This window comes from Muntiacus reevesi, chromosome 21 (assembly GCF_963930625.1).
Source record: "Muntiacus reevesi chromosome 21, mMunRee1.1, whole genome shotgun sequence".
Classification (NCBI taxonomy): Eukaryota; Metazoa; Chordata; class Mammalia; order Artiodactyla; family Cervidae; genus Muntiacus; species Muntiacus reevesi.
Window position 1 is genome coordinate 2,747,626 of NC_089269.1, and position 14,422 is coordinate 2,762,047.

General features: G+C 42.4%; 1 pseudogene; it reads right to left on the reverse strand.

Moving 5' to 3' along the window:
• Window positions 1-4,312: 4,312 nt before the first annotated feature.
• The window catches only part of LOC136152536 (intraflagellar transport protein 20 homolog pseudogene), a 39,147-nt pseudogene continuing 29,037 nt past the window's right edge, over window positions 4,313-14,422 (reverse strand).

The window sequence follows — 14,422 nt, forward strand, 5'->3', positions numbered from 1 at the left end:
CCTCCCCCCCATTTACTGATAAGAAGCTGAAGCTCAGAAAAGTTAAGTATAATAATTTATCCTAGGTCACCCAACCGTAAATGGTAGAATCACAGTTCAAACCCCGGGAGGCTGTGAAACCAGTTATTTCTGTTAAAAACTGTTCTAGAAGAGAGCATATCTGTTTGTGTGATAAGTTACTGAAATTAAGATACCTCTACAGTTTCAAACATATTATACAAAGTTAATAGGCAGGCTGCTGGTCACCTTATCTTTTAAGCAGAGACCATAAGCAGTTATTCCTCTGATGAAATTAATTTAATTAAAAATCTCTTTTGTTCATGGGCTTGGTTATAAAATCTCTGCAGATAAACACACCTGGATATGCTAGCTGACCTGTTATACACACTTAACTAGAAGTGAGGTTGAGCTGTTGTGCGACTCTTCCACACTCGGTGTCACGTTAGCACAGGTCTTCCTACTGCTCACTCTAATGCTGTAACTCAGATCTTAGGACATGCAGAGTTGTATAGATAACTTGCTTTTTAAAACACCCAGTTTCCACATTTCTTTATTTTGGGAGATTATGGGAACTATAGTAACATTTTGTCATTCATGTCTTGGGTAAAGAGAATAGTTCAAAAATTGTATTTCCCTATTGTTTCGTAATATCACGCAGCCAGTAAAAACGATAGAACTGTACACGCTACCTGCCACCAGCACTACCCTCTGCGCCTCCACCGTGATTGTTACTAGTAGCAAACATTTGCTTGGCATTCGGTGTGACTTAGGCAGCATTCTGGCCCCCCTGGAGGCTCAGACAGTAAAGTGTCTGCCTGCAATGTGGGACACCTGGTGGGTTCAGTCCCTGTGTCAGAAAGATCCCCTGGAGAAGGAAATAGCAACCCACTCTAGTACTCTTGCCTGGAAAATTCCATGGACGGAGGAGCCTGGTAGGCTACAGTCCATGGGGTCGCAAAGAGTTGTACATGACTGAGCGACTTCACTTTTTATTTTAGGCAATGTTCTAAGTTCATCATGTATGTGAACTCATTTAATCTATCTCTGAAAGGATATGCAGAAAACTGATCATTGTGGTTCCTCTGGAAAGGGAGTCAGAGCAACTAGAGTCTGACCTAGAGATTTAGTATCCACTGAATCCCTTTTTATTGGTTTGAAATTAACATACTCATTGAATTGAACATTAATTTTAATGTAATGATAGCTTCATTAATATTAAAATAATATGAAAGTAAAAATTGAACATAAGTAAGTAGAAAAACAGCAAGTAGCTTATATTCACTATGGGTGCAAATTGTTGTTTTTTAAGAAATATTTTGTTGTTGTTCAGTTGCTCAGTTGGGTCTGACTCTTTGTGACCCCATAGACTGCAGCACACCAGGCTTCCCTGTCCTTCACTATCTCCTGGAGCTTGCTCAAACTCATGTCCACAGAGTTGGTGATGCCATCCAACCATCTCATCCTCTGTCACTGCCTTCTCCTCCTGCCCCCAATCTTTCCCAGCATCAGGGTCTTTTCCAGTGAGTTGGCTCTTCACATCAGGTGGCTAAAATATTGGAGCTTCAGCATCAGTCCTTCCAGTGAACACCCAGGGTTGATTTCCTTTAGGATGGACTAGTTTGATCTCCTTGCTGTCCAAGGGGCTCTCAAGAGTCTACTTCAGTACCATAGTTCGAAGGCATCAGTTCTTCAGTGCTCAGCCTTTTTTATTGTCCAGCTCTCACATCCATATATGACTGCTGGAAAAACCGTAACTTTGACTAAAGTTACTTTGACAAAGTAATGCCTCTGCTTTTTAATACACTGTCTAGATTTGTCATAGCTTGCCTTCCAAGGAGCAAGCATCTTTTAATTTCAAGGCTGCAGTCACCATCCACAGTGATTTTGGAGCCTGAGAAAATAAAGTCTGTCACTCTTTCCATTTTTTCCTCATCTAGATTTAGCTCTCCTCTTTCTTCCTATTTCCACTGTGCATAAGCACCTTCCACATCCTCCAGTGTTTTTAAAAACACTGTTATCACAATATCAGATCAATAGTTAATATTCACATTATTATGAATATAAAAATGCCATTCACAGCACAACCATATAGAAAATTATAATTAACTTTCTTTATGCCATTTTCTGTTTTTTTCTGAAGTTGATTTTTCTTTTTTTTTTTTTATTTATTTATTAATTTTATTTTATTAGTTGGAGGCCAATCACTTCACAACATTTCAGTGGGTTTTGTCATACATTAACACAAATCAGCCATAGAGTAATACATATTCCCCATCCCGATCACCCCTCCCACCGCCCCCCTCCACCCGACTCCTCTGGGTCCTCCCAGTGCACCAGGCCCGAGCACGCGTCTCATGCATCTCACCCGGGCTAGTGATCTGTTTCACCATAGATAATATACATGCTTTTCTTTTGAAACATCCCACCCTCACCTTCTCCCACAGAGTTCAAAATTCTGTCTGTACATCTGTGTCTCTTTTTCTGTTTTGCATATAGGGTTATCGTTACCATCTCTCTAAATCCCATATATATGTGTTAGTATGCTGTAATGTTCTTTATTTTTCTGGCTTACTTCACTCTGTATAATGGGCTCCAGTTTCATCCATCTCATTAGAACTGATTCAAATGAATTCTTTTTAACGGCTGAGTAATATTCCATGGTGTATATGTACCACAGCTTCCTTATCCATTCGTCTGCTGATGGGCATCTGGGTTGCTTCCATGTCCTGGCTATTATAAACAGTGCTGCGATGAACATTGGGGTGCACGTGTCTCTTTCAGATCTGGTTTCCTCGGTGTGTATGCCCAGGAGTGGTATTGCTGGGTCATATGGCAGTTCTATTTCCAGTTTTTTAAGGAATCTCCACACTGTTTTCCACAGATTTTTCATGTGTGTTTTTTTTTTAACTGGTGGCATTTCTGTACCCTTGGAAAACTGGTATGGAATAAGAATTACACAGTAGTCCCTGGAGTCAGGTTGCGTGGGATTCAGCCCCAGTGCTCCTCCTTACTGGCTGTGTTGACCTGCCTAGCAAATTGGCTTTGCCTTGTTTTTCTTGTCTGTGAAAGAGGGGCAGTGCCTCCACCCGTTGCATAAGGCTCAGATACAGTGTGCTCGGAAGAGTGTCTGCCCGCAGAGAGCGTTCCGTAAATGTTCTCTGTTACTAATTGCTGATTCAACCTCGGCACTCTGGATTTGTATGTTTCTTAATGTACAGGCTCACGGCAGTGAGTCTGTCAGTTTCATCTTTGGGGAAATGTCTCCCAGATTCTTCCAACCTGCCCACAAAGGAGTATTCACCCAACCTGCTGCTGCTAAGTCGCTTCAGTCGTGTCCGACTCTGTGCGACCCCATAGACGGCAGCCCACTAGGTTCCCCCGTCCCTGGGATTCTCCAGGCAAGAACACTGGAGTGGGTTGCCATTTCCTTCTCCAATGCATGAAAGTAAAAGCCAACCTAGGACACTGCAAATTCTTATTCAGGATTTCCTCTGATAAAATGAAATGCACATTTTATTGCAAGGCAAGACAGATTTAACATAGAGTTTTTCTTTGTTCGGGCCTCTTCCCTTTAGTGTGTATTGTGTTATCTGCATTAAGCAGACCTCCTTAGGAGACAACTTCCGTAAACTTCCTTTTTAATCTCATTAAGGGCCCCACCTCCTGGGGAGATAAACCTCTCTTCTTAATCTTGGAAGGGGCCCCGAGTGACCCTGAGCCACTCCTCACTCTCTACCTGTAGATCTGGACTGTATAAACTGTGCTTACGTACAGCGCTCTGTCTCAGAAATGTAGGTAACTGTGCTCTGACTTCTAATGAGCCGAAGAGTTCTCAGAGGTTTCTGGGAGGTTGCTCCCAGGTTATAACCCTCAGTTTGAAGAGAATTAGATTTTCTGTTTCCTTCTTAAACCAGCTGGTTAGTTTTTTATCACCATCTTTTACCTTCATCTTGTTTTTTGTTTTTTTTTTAACTTGGAAATAATAATTTCTTTTCATCCCAAAACTATGAAAAAAAAAAAAAATCAAAGTTTACACGCTGCTCAGTTCAGACTGAGAGCGCGAAAGGTGGGCGCCTGGACCGCAGTGGCCCCGGGTTCACGGGCAGGTAAACACCTGAAAGACGCTCCCCCGGCTTTGTATTCCTGCCTCCAGAGACGCTGCAGTTCTTCCCATGCCATCTCACACCACACTCTTGGGTCATAGGTCACCACAATGATACAGAGGTTTTTTGGGTTTGGGCACTGTGGATTTTTTCTTTTTCTTTTCTTTTTTTTTGCCCTCCTGCTAGAAAATGAAATTTTCAGTTCATTTCTAAGAAATAAATTGGTCAATAAATTCATTTTGTTCTGCTTCTCCTTTCCACAAAGCTTCATATTCAATCTGATACCCCTCAGGCTGCATTCTTTTCCGCTGCTAGTGCCTGGAGTTGCTGCTATTGGTCTTCTATCTTGCTGTAGATCTCAGCAAGCTCTGAGCACCAGGGGCCTTCGTCTTCTCATTTCCTGCTTCTTTTGCAAGTTGGTCAACAAGCTCAATTAAACCACCAGCTATTTTCTAAAATTGGCCGATTTTGTCCACAAAGTCCTTGCGCCCTTCCTTGAGCTCTCTGGTCTGCTGGGTAACCTCTGGGTCCAACACTTGCAGCTTGTCTAGCTCATCAAAGGGCCCCCCTGCTTCACCCAGGATGTCCGTGGCTCGCTCTCCGCTCAGGCGGCCGGCGCCCTGCCTGGCAGCCTCAGCCCTGCTGCGGCTGCAGCACCTGCTGACCTCCCTGCTTTCGGCTTTGGTCCCTTGTGTTCTGAACTCCGTTTCCTCCTCTTTGTTGGCCTATGACTGTATTTTAATGAAGCATATCTTACAGCTTCTTGAGAAAGAGTTTTGGGGGAGTAATTTTTTTTAAGGAAATTGCATGTCAGAAAATGTCCATTTTCTATCCTTATGCTAATAGTTTCGTTGGATATGTAATTCTAAAAGAAAAATAATTTCTCTTCAGATTTGTGAAGGCGTTTTTTCATTGTCTTCTTGTTCCAGTATTGCTGTTGAGAGGCCTAAAGCTATTCTAATTCCTATATTTAAGTATGACTCTCCCCCTCCTTTTTTAGAATATAGGTTCTTCACTTTGACGCCAGTTCTCAAAAATTTTACAGTGACATGTAATTTTTAAATTTTTTTCTGGAATATAGTTGCTTTAATTCAGTGATGTATAATTAAATTTTAAAAGAAATCTGTGGATTCTTCTTTTCCATAAAGTATAACTCACTTTCTGTACCATTCTGCTCTGTGCTTTTTTTCCCACTAAATATATCCTCAGATCTCAGAGCATCATCTTTCCAGTCCATACTGGAAAGCCTGTCTTATACAGGATGGTAATGTACTCTTAGAGAAAGCTCCGGCCTGAGTGATGATGGGGTTATATCAGTTAGTTCAGTTGCTCAGCCCTGTCCAACTCTTTGCGACCCCATGGACTGCAGCACGCCAGGCCTCCCTGTCCATCACCAACTCCAAAAGCTTGCTCAAACTCGTGTCCATCAAGTCGGTGATGCCATCCAACCATCTCATCCTCTGTCGGCCCCTTCTCCTCCTGCCTTCAATCTTTCCAAGCATCAAGGTCTTTTCTTCTAATTAGATGGCCAAGGTATTGGAGCTTCAACCTCAGCATCAGTGCTTCCAATGAATATCCAGGACTGATCTCCTTTAGGATGGACGAGTTGGATCTCCTGGACAGTCTTCTCCAGCACCACAGTTCCAAAACATCAGTTCTTTCTTTATGGTCCAACTCTCACATCCATACATGACCACTGGAACAACCACAGCTTTGACTAGGGCTTATATGGCTACCTTTAAATAGTTTTTAAATGTTTAATATATTTAGTGGAAAAAAGGATGAACAAATTGAACACAATAAATATGTGCAGTTATTTGTCCATCAATAACAGCTCTATAAAGCTTTAAAAATAGTGCAGGAGTTTGGGGCTGACTGCAGGTCAGATGTTATTGTCGCTGCTTTTGCCTTGAACTTGACTACGAGCCTGCATGAGGATATAAACGCCTGTGGTGGTTTAGTTGCTAAGTCGTGTCCAACTCTTGCTACCCAATGGACTGCAGCCTGCCAGGCTCCTCTTTCCATGGGATTCACCGGGCGAGAATACTGGAGTAATCGAACCTGAGTCTCCTGCATTGCAAGCAGATTCTTTACTGACTGAGCTATGAGGGAAGCCCCATATAAATGCCTGTTCTGCCTTTTTAACTTTTTATTTGTTTGCCATTGCTTTCCTTGTGTATCCCCTGAAGGAATCATTTAAAATTGTTTGTTGATTTAATTACAGTCGCTTAAAGGCACACATAAACTGCAGAGCGTTCCAGTAGGCTGAGAGCGCTGCTGCTGGTCTCACAGACTGACTGGCATCCTGAGCACAGGCAACAGTGCCAGCCTGAATATTTAGGTGCTCGTGGTCAATAGTGGTAAAGGATCTGCCTGCCAGTGCAGGAGACACGGGAGACTCGGGTTCGATTCCTGGCTGGGGAAGATCCCCTGGAGGAGGGAATGGCAACCCACTCCAGTATTCTTGCCTGGAGAATCCCGTAGACAGAGGAGCCTGGCAGGCTATGTTCCACAGGGTCGCAGAAAGCTGGACATAGCTGAAGCAATTTAGCATGGACACAGAGATAGCTCCTTTTAAAAATAAAAATTCTGAAATTTTATGCCTATACCCAGTGGATTGTTTTGCACACATCAGAGGCAAATATATTCCTTTGAAGAAAGATCCTCTAGAATACCCTATTCTTCTGGCATATAATTATGGCAGGTTCCCCCCCAAAGTATAATACTCCTGGTATATGCATGCTTTTTCTCTTTCTATCTCAAACTGTTATCACATATTTCCTCCCTCAGACCTTCACACCTGGTATTTTTAACAGGTTATGAAGCCTTTGTTTTATGAGAATAATTAACACATGTATTAAATCTTAAGGTGTAGAAGGCTAGTACTAAGGTAGTGCTAAGTTGCTTCAGTTTGTCTGACTCTTTGCAACCCTGTGGACTGTTGCCCACCAGGCTCCTCTCTCTGTCCATCGGGTCTCTCCATGAGCTCTTCCAGGAGACCTTCCCAACCCAGGGACTGAACCCGAGCTTCTTACGACTCCTCCCTTGAGAGGTGGAGTCTTTACCAATAGCGCCACCTGGGAAGCCCTATGCTAGTACCATAACGTTTCTTAAACTTTAATGTACGTTGAAATCACCTGGAGTGTTTTCAGTACTGATTCTGACTCAGTATGTCTGGGATGAGGGCTGTGGTTCTGCATTTCTAATAAGCTCCTGAGTGGTGGCAGTGATGTCGGTCTGTGAAGCACACGGAGTTCTACAGTTGGAATGTCAAGAGGCGCATAGTCTCATCTCCACCTTTAAAGGATTTACGGTGTAGCCAGGGATGAGTGTGGGCCTGAGTGGAGCACCCCAGGTTTATGTAGTTGTGATAGAGCTCTGCTTTTTTGTGTCTTCTTTGTCCTGTTCCCAAGTCACCTGATTTTGCCGACCCCCTTGGAGGGCAGCAGCATGTGCCCTGTGTTCAGAACTCACCTGCATTCTCTTAATGTACCCTCTCTGAGGTTTTCCTTTGAGAATTAGCATAATATATTATTTAAAAATATGTTAGCATATATTAATGTCTAATCCCTCTCAGATATATATGGGAATTTGTACCAGGTTGTCTGATGACATAAGCCAGAAGTTTATATGGTAGAAGATAGTGTGAGGACTATGCACATGCTGGAAATAGACCGTGAGATAGTCCTTGGAGCTGGGAGAAATCTGCCATGTATTTCTGTGATTAAATACTCAGGATCTGTGGGTTTCCCTGGTGGCTCAGCTGGTAAAGAATCCACCTGCAGTGCGGGAGACCTGCATTCGATCCCTGGGTTGGGAAGATCTCCTGGAGAAGGGAATGGCTACCCACTCCAGGATTCTGGCTTGGAGAATTCCATGGACTCTATAGTCCATGGGGTCACAAAGAGTCGGACATGACTGAGCAACTTTCATTTCAGTTATATACATAGCAAGGTCCCAGAAAGTAAACATTCGCTGAATGAGTGGTATGGTGGGACTGATAGACAGGGAACAAAAATGCAATAAAGGAGCTCTGTTAACCTCGAAATGGACTCATGAAAGGATTAATCATCAGTGATAAATGTTCATGATCCCCACAGAGCTGAATGTGTTGTGCTATTCTGAGCAAATTTCATCTATCACTGTTGAGCCATAATAGCTCTCCATCTATTATGCTGACTGGTGAAGCTCTGTACCCGCCGAGGTCAGCTTTGTGACTTGCTCAGCTCCAGATTGCCACAGTGGCTGTTGCACCATCTCTATCACCAGGCACCCTTCTCTTCATCGTAATTGCCAACACGCAAACAAACGCACTCACTGCTTCTTCATACGAAATGAAAAAGAGAAATATGGTGGCATGGTTCTTTCTCTCCAGGTCTGTCTGCCAAATTTAACTGAGCAATTGAATATAGGCTTTCAAGTCTAATCAATCATTGAATACTGATTGAGTACCAACTTTGTTGGGTCTCTGGGAAACATGAAGATTAGTAAGACCTGGCTCCCACCTTCACAGAGCTTACATTACAGTTTTTTTGATAATACGCATAACTTTTTGAAAAATCTGTTGTGAGCAATTGACCAAGTTATTTTTTCACTTCTGTGTTTCCCTACCTAGGAAAAAGTGAAAGTTAGTTGTACAGTCATGTCCAACTCTTTGGGATCCCATGGACGGTAGCCTGCCCAGCTCCTCTGTCCATGGAATTCTCCAGGCAATAATACTGGAGTGGGGAGCCATTTCCTTCTCCAGGGGCTCTCCCCGAACCAGGGATCAAACCCGGGTCTCCTGGATTGTAATCAGGTTCTTTACCAACGGACTCACTGGGGAAGTCCAGGAAAAGTGACTGGTAAACAGAGATTACAGAAGCGTCACTGAAGAATGGTAATTAAATGATGAAATTAAACAACGGTTTTGGGCAACAATGAGATACTGTCACCGGACATGATACAGCTAATTTTAAAATGAGCTTTGTATACAGTGATACGGGAATAGCATTTCTTAAACCGGGTCCGCAACTTTGCTTCAAGAATGTTTTCTTTTCTGTAGACACATGAGAGATACACATGAGTAATTTATAATCAGTTTCATGTTTGTATGTATTTGACAATATAATAAAGTGACTTAAAGTAATGTTAGGGGTCCTCCAAAATGTTATTCTTTTAATCAAATATTATTCAATGCCATGTATGGATCTTATTTAATTCTCTTTCAAATAAGCTGTAAAGTATTTTAAAAATTATGGAAGTGTTGAAAGTGTTAGTTGCTCAATCATATCTGACTCTTTGTACCTCCATTCAACTGTAACCCACCAGGCTCCTCTGTCCATGGGATTCTCCAGATTGGAACACTGGAGTGGGTTGCCATGCCCTTCTCCAGGGGAGCTTCCCAACCCAGGGACTGAATCCTGCTCTCCTGCATTGCAGGTGGATTCTTTACTGGCTGAGCCAGCAGGGAAGCCCAATTTAAATAATTTCTGGATATTTCGTGATCCTAAGAAATCATGTTATCATTTTTTAGGTGTGGTTGTTTTCTTTTTTAAAAGTATTTACTTACTCGGCTGCGTCAGGTCTCCGGTTGCAGCATGCAGGTTCTCTCATTGCTGTGCAGATTCTCTCCTTGTGGAGCTTGGGCCCAGTTGCCGCTCAGCATGTGGGATCTTAGTTCCCCACCAGGGATCAAACCCACGTCCCCTGCATTGCAAGGCGAATTCTTAACCACTGGACTGCCAGGAAAGTCCTGATTGTTTCTTTTTAAAAAGGATTCTTATCTTTTAAAAATGCATACTGAAATAGCTATGAATGAGACAATATAATATCTGAGATCTTCTCTGAAATAATCCAGGGGGTAAGTTGACAATGGGGCTTCCCTGGTGGCTCAGTGATAAAGAATTAGCCTGCCAAGTAGGAGATTTTGATTCCCCATGGATCAGAAAGATCCCCTGGAGAAGGAGATAGCAACCCACTCCAATGTTCTTGCCCAGGAAATCCTATTGACAGAGGAGCCTGACGGGTTACAGTCCAGGGGTCCCAAAGAGTTGAACGCAATCTGGCGACTAAACAGCAAGGGACAGTTTTTAGTCTGCGGAGGCTCAGATGGTGGTAGGTAAAACGGCGCTTTCCCAAAGACGCCTACGTCCTAATCCCCAGAAGTTAAGGTAGTAGGTGGAATTAAGGTCGCTAATCAGCTGACTTTAAGATTCTCCTGGGTTAACCATTTGGACTGAGTGTAATCACAAGAGCTCTTAGATGTGGAAGAGAGAGTTAGGGTCAGAGTGATGCAGTGTGAGGGAGAATTGACTGGTCATTGCTAGCTTGAAGAGGGGAGTCAGCCATACACCAAGGAAGGTGAGCAGCCTCTAGAGCCTGGGACGGGTGAGTGAATAGATTCTCATACAGTCTCTCCTGGAAGGACCTCAGTCTGGTGACAGCACCGTGATTTTAGCCCTGTGATGCTCATCTTGGGCTTCTGACTTCCAGAACTGTAAGATAATGAATTCGTCTTGTTTTAAGGCTGGTATAATCCTGATAGCAAAGTTAGAGTCTTTCCTCCTGTCACCACTTGGCTTTGAGTTTTTGTCTTTACTTTTTAGTCATAAATGGTTGCTGAATTTGGTCAACTGTTGTTTTTTTTCTATATTTGTTGAGATGATAATTTTTATCTGTCTCTTTTTTTGATTTTCAAGTGTTAAACCTTCCTTGTGTTCTTAGAATGACTCCAATTGGATGATGATATAGAATCCTTTTTATATATCGCTGATTATTATTTGCTTTTTTTCTTGATTTGCTTTTCTTTTATTAAGGATTTTTGTATGTGTGTTAGTGAGAGCACTATACTGGTCTCATGAAGTGACTTGGGACACATTCTGTCTTTCTCTGTTTTTCAGGAGCAGTGTGTAATGTTAGCATGTATCTTACCATATAGTAGTTCAGTGTGATCTTGGGGAGGGTACAAGCGCTAGAAATCCCTATTGTTCTTGTTGTTTAGTCACTAAGTCCTGTCTGACTCTTTGTGACCCCATGAACTGCAGCACACCACGCACTGTCTCTAGGAATTTTCTCAAACTCAGGTCCATTAAATCAGGGATGCCTTCCAACCATCTCATCCTCTGTCGCCTCCTTCTCCTCCTGCCCCCAGTCTTTCCCAGCATCAGGAGAAAGATTCCAATTTCTCATTTTTCCAATGAGAAAAGGACTTTGGTTCTTGCCATCAGATGGTCAAAGTATTGTAGCTTCAGTTTCAGCATCAGTCCTTCCACTGAATATTCAGGATTGATTTCCTACAGGATTGACTGATTTGACTCCCTTGCTGTCCAAGGGACTCTCAGGAGTCTTCTCCAAAACCACGATTCAAAAGCATCAAATCTTCCGTGCTCCGTCTTCTTTGTGGTCCAACTCTAACATCCACGCTGCTGCTGCTGCTGCTAAGTCGCTTCAGTTGTGTCTGACTCTGTGCGACCCCACAGAGGGCAGCCTACCAAGACTCCTCCGTCCACAGGATTCTCTAGGCAAGAACACTGGAGTGGGTTGCCATTTCCTCCTCCATCTAACATCCATACCTTTGACTGTATGGACTTTTGTCGGCAAGTGATGTCTCTGCTTTTTAATATGCTGTCTAGGTTTGTCATAGGTTTCTTTCCAAGGAGCAAGCATCTTTTGATTTCATGGCTGCAGTCACCGTCTGCAGTGGTTTTGAAGCCCAAGAAAATAAAATCTGTCACTGTTTCCACTTTCCCCCCTTCTATTTGCCGTGAAGTGATGGGACCAGATGCCATGATCTTTGCTTTTTTGATGTTGAATATCAAGTCAGCTTTTTCAGTCCCTTCTTTCATTCTCATCAAGATGCTTTTTAGTTCCTCTTCACTTTCTGCCATAAGATTGGTATTGTTTGCATATCAGAGGTTGTTGATATTTCTCCTGGCAGTCTTGTTTCCAGCTTGCCATTTATCCAGTCCAGGATTTCACATGGTGTACTCTGCATATAAGCTAAGGAAAAGACTCTTGAGAGTCCTTTGGACAGCACAGAGATCAAACCAGTGAATCCTTAAGGAAACCAACCCTGAATATTATTCATTGAAAAGATTGATGCTGAAGCTGAAGCTCCAATACTTTGGCCACCTGATGCAAAGAGCTGACTCACTGGAGAAGACCCTGATGCTGGGAAAGATTGATGGCAGGAGGAGAAGGGGAGAAAGAGGATGAGACGGTTGGATGGCATCTCCGACTTAGTGGAGCAAACTCTGGGAGATAGTGAAGGACAGGGAAGCCTGGAGTGCTGCAGTCCATGAAACTGCAAAGAGTCAGACTTGGCTGAGCAACTGAACACAAGAACCAAGGAAGGTGACAGCATACAGCCTGTCACACCCCTCTCCCGATTTGGGACCAGTCCATTGTTCCATGTCCGGTTCCAACTGTTGCTTCTTGACTTGCATCCAGGTTTCTCAGGAGACAGGTAAGACGGTCTGCTACTTCCATCTCTTTAAGAATTTTCCACAGTTTGTTGTGATCCATGCAGTCAAAGGCTTTAGCATAATCAGTGAAGCCGAAATAGATGTTTTCCTGGAACCCCTTTGCTTTCTGTATGATCCAGTGATGTTTTCAATTTGATCTTTGGTTCCTCTGCCTTTTCTAAATCCAGCTTGTACATCTGGAAGTTCTTGGTTTACATACTATTCCTGTCCTTGGCTCTTTGTGACCCCATGGACTGTAGCATGCCTGGCTCCTCTGTCCACGGGATTTCCCAGGGAAGAATACTGAAGTGGGGTGCTATTTCCTACCCCAGGGGATCTTCTTGACCCAAGGATTGAACCTGTGTCTCCTGCTTTGGCAGGAGGATTCCTTGTCAACTGTGCCACTTGGGAAGCCCAGAAATCCCTATGGTTCCATCTTTTCACTACTGGCTTTTAAATACTTATTTATATTTTAGTGGTTAATTAGGGTTTACATTATGCATCTATAACTTGCCCCAGTCTACCTTGAATTAATGCATAACTTATCCTAACTTACGTGTAACGTCAGAATCATATAACCCTATAATACTGCTTACTTCACTTCTTCTTTGTAGTGTTATTGTCACATATTTTAAAGCTGTTTATGTTGTAATCCCCCAAATACAGTATTATAATATTTGTATTAAACTCTCCATCATCTTTGAAAAAATAGCATTTCCAGTGCTCTTTGATTTTCTTCCTTCAGAACTGAGTTTCTGTCTGGCGTCATTGCCCTTTTGTCTGGAAAAGTTTCATCAGTACTTAAGGTGTAACAGTTCTGCTTATGAAGAATTCTCCTAGGTTTTTTTTTTTTTTTTGCTATTATTTATTCTCCAAGAATATACTGAGCACCAAATATGAGGAAGGCACTAAGCAATTGTCTAATGTATTCTACATAAGAAAATTCATTTGTTTTGATGTTATTTTCAGATTCTTTGTTCAAATACTTTGCTTTTGATATAGACTGAAAAATAGATAGCAAAAACAAGCCAGGATCAACTAAAACTAAAAACCAGTAAGAAAGTGAAATTCAAGTAATTTCATGGAAAAGAATGGTGATTCATTCAAAGAAATGTAACAGGAAGAAGCCTATTTAAGTTATTAACATTATCACTATCTTTATACTTAGACTTTATGATTTGGATTTATGGCAGTCTTTTGTTTGTTCGTTTGTTTCATGTTTTCTTTTTGTTTTGTTTGGGCTGCTCCTCGTGACTTGCAGAATCTTAGTTCCCTGACCAGGGACTGAATCTGCGCCCATGGCAGTGAAAGCGCCCTGTCCTAACCACTGGATCAGCAGGGACTTCCCATGTAATAGTTGTTTTACCAAAGTTATTTACAAAGGGAAGCAGTAAGTAGCTACATGTTTAAGGCCAGAGTGGCAATTTAAAAAATTTCTAAAATAGGTTAATGTAAATAAAGGATAAGCTGAAATTTCAAATTGTGTGTATGTGTAAGTGTGTCTGTGTGTGTAAGAGAGAAGAGAGACTTCTCAAAAATGGGTGGGTCAGAAAATATTCCTATCGCCCCTTATTTCTTTTTTTTTTTTTTTAATTTTTTATTTTTCAGTGGGTTTTGTCATACATTGATATGAATCAGCCATAGAGTTACACGTATTCCCCATCCCGGTCCCCCAACCCCTTATTTCTAGGTTAAGAAAGTCATGCTGTTATTTCTAGTAAATGGATTTTTGCAGATGTCTTGCTTTTGTCCCCACCTAGTCACTGTAGACTTCCCCTGTGGCTCAGCTGGTAAAGAACCCACCTGCAATGCGGGAGACCCGGGTTCGACCCCTGGGTTGGGAAGATCCCCTGGAGAAGGGAAAGGCTGCCCACG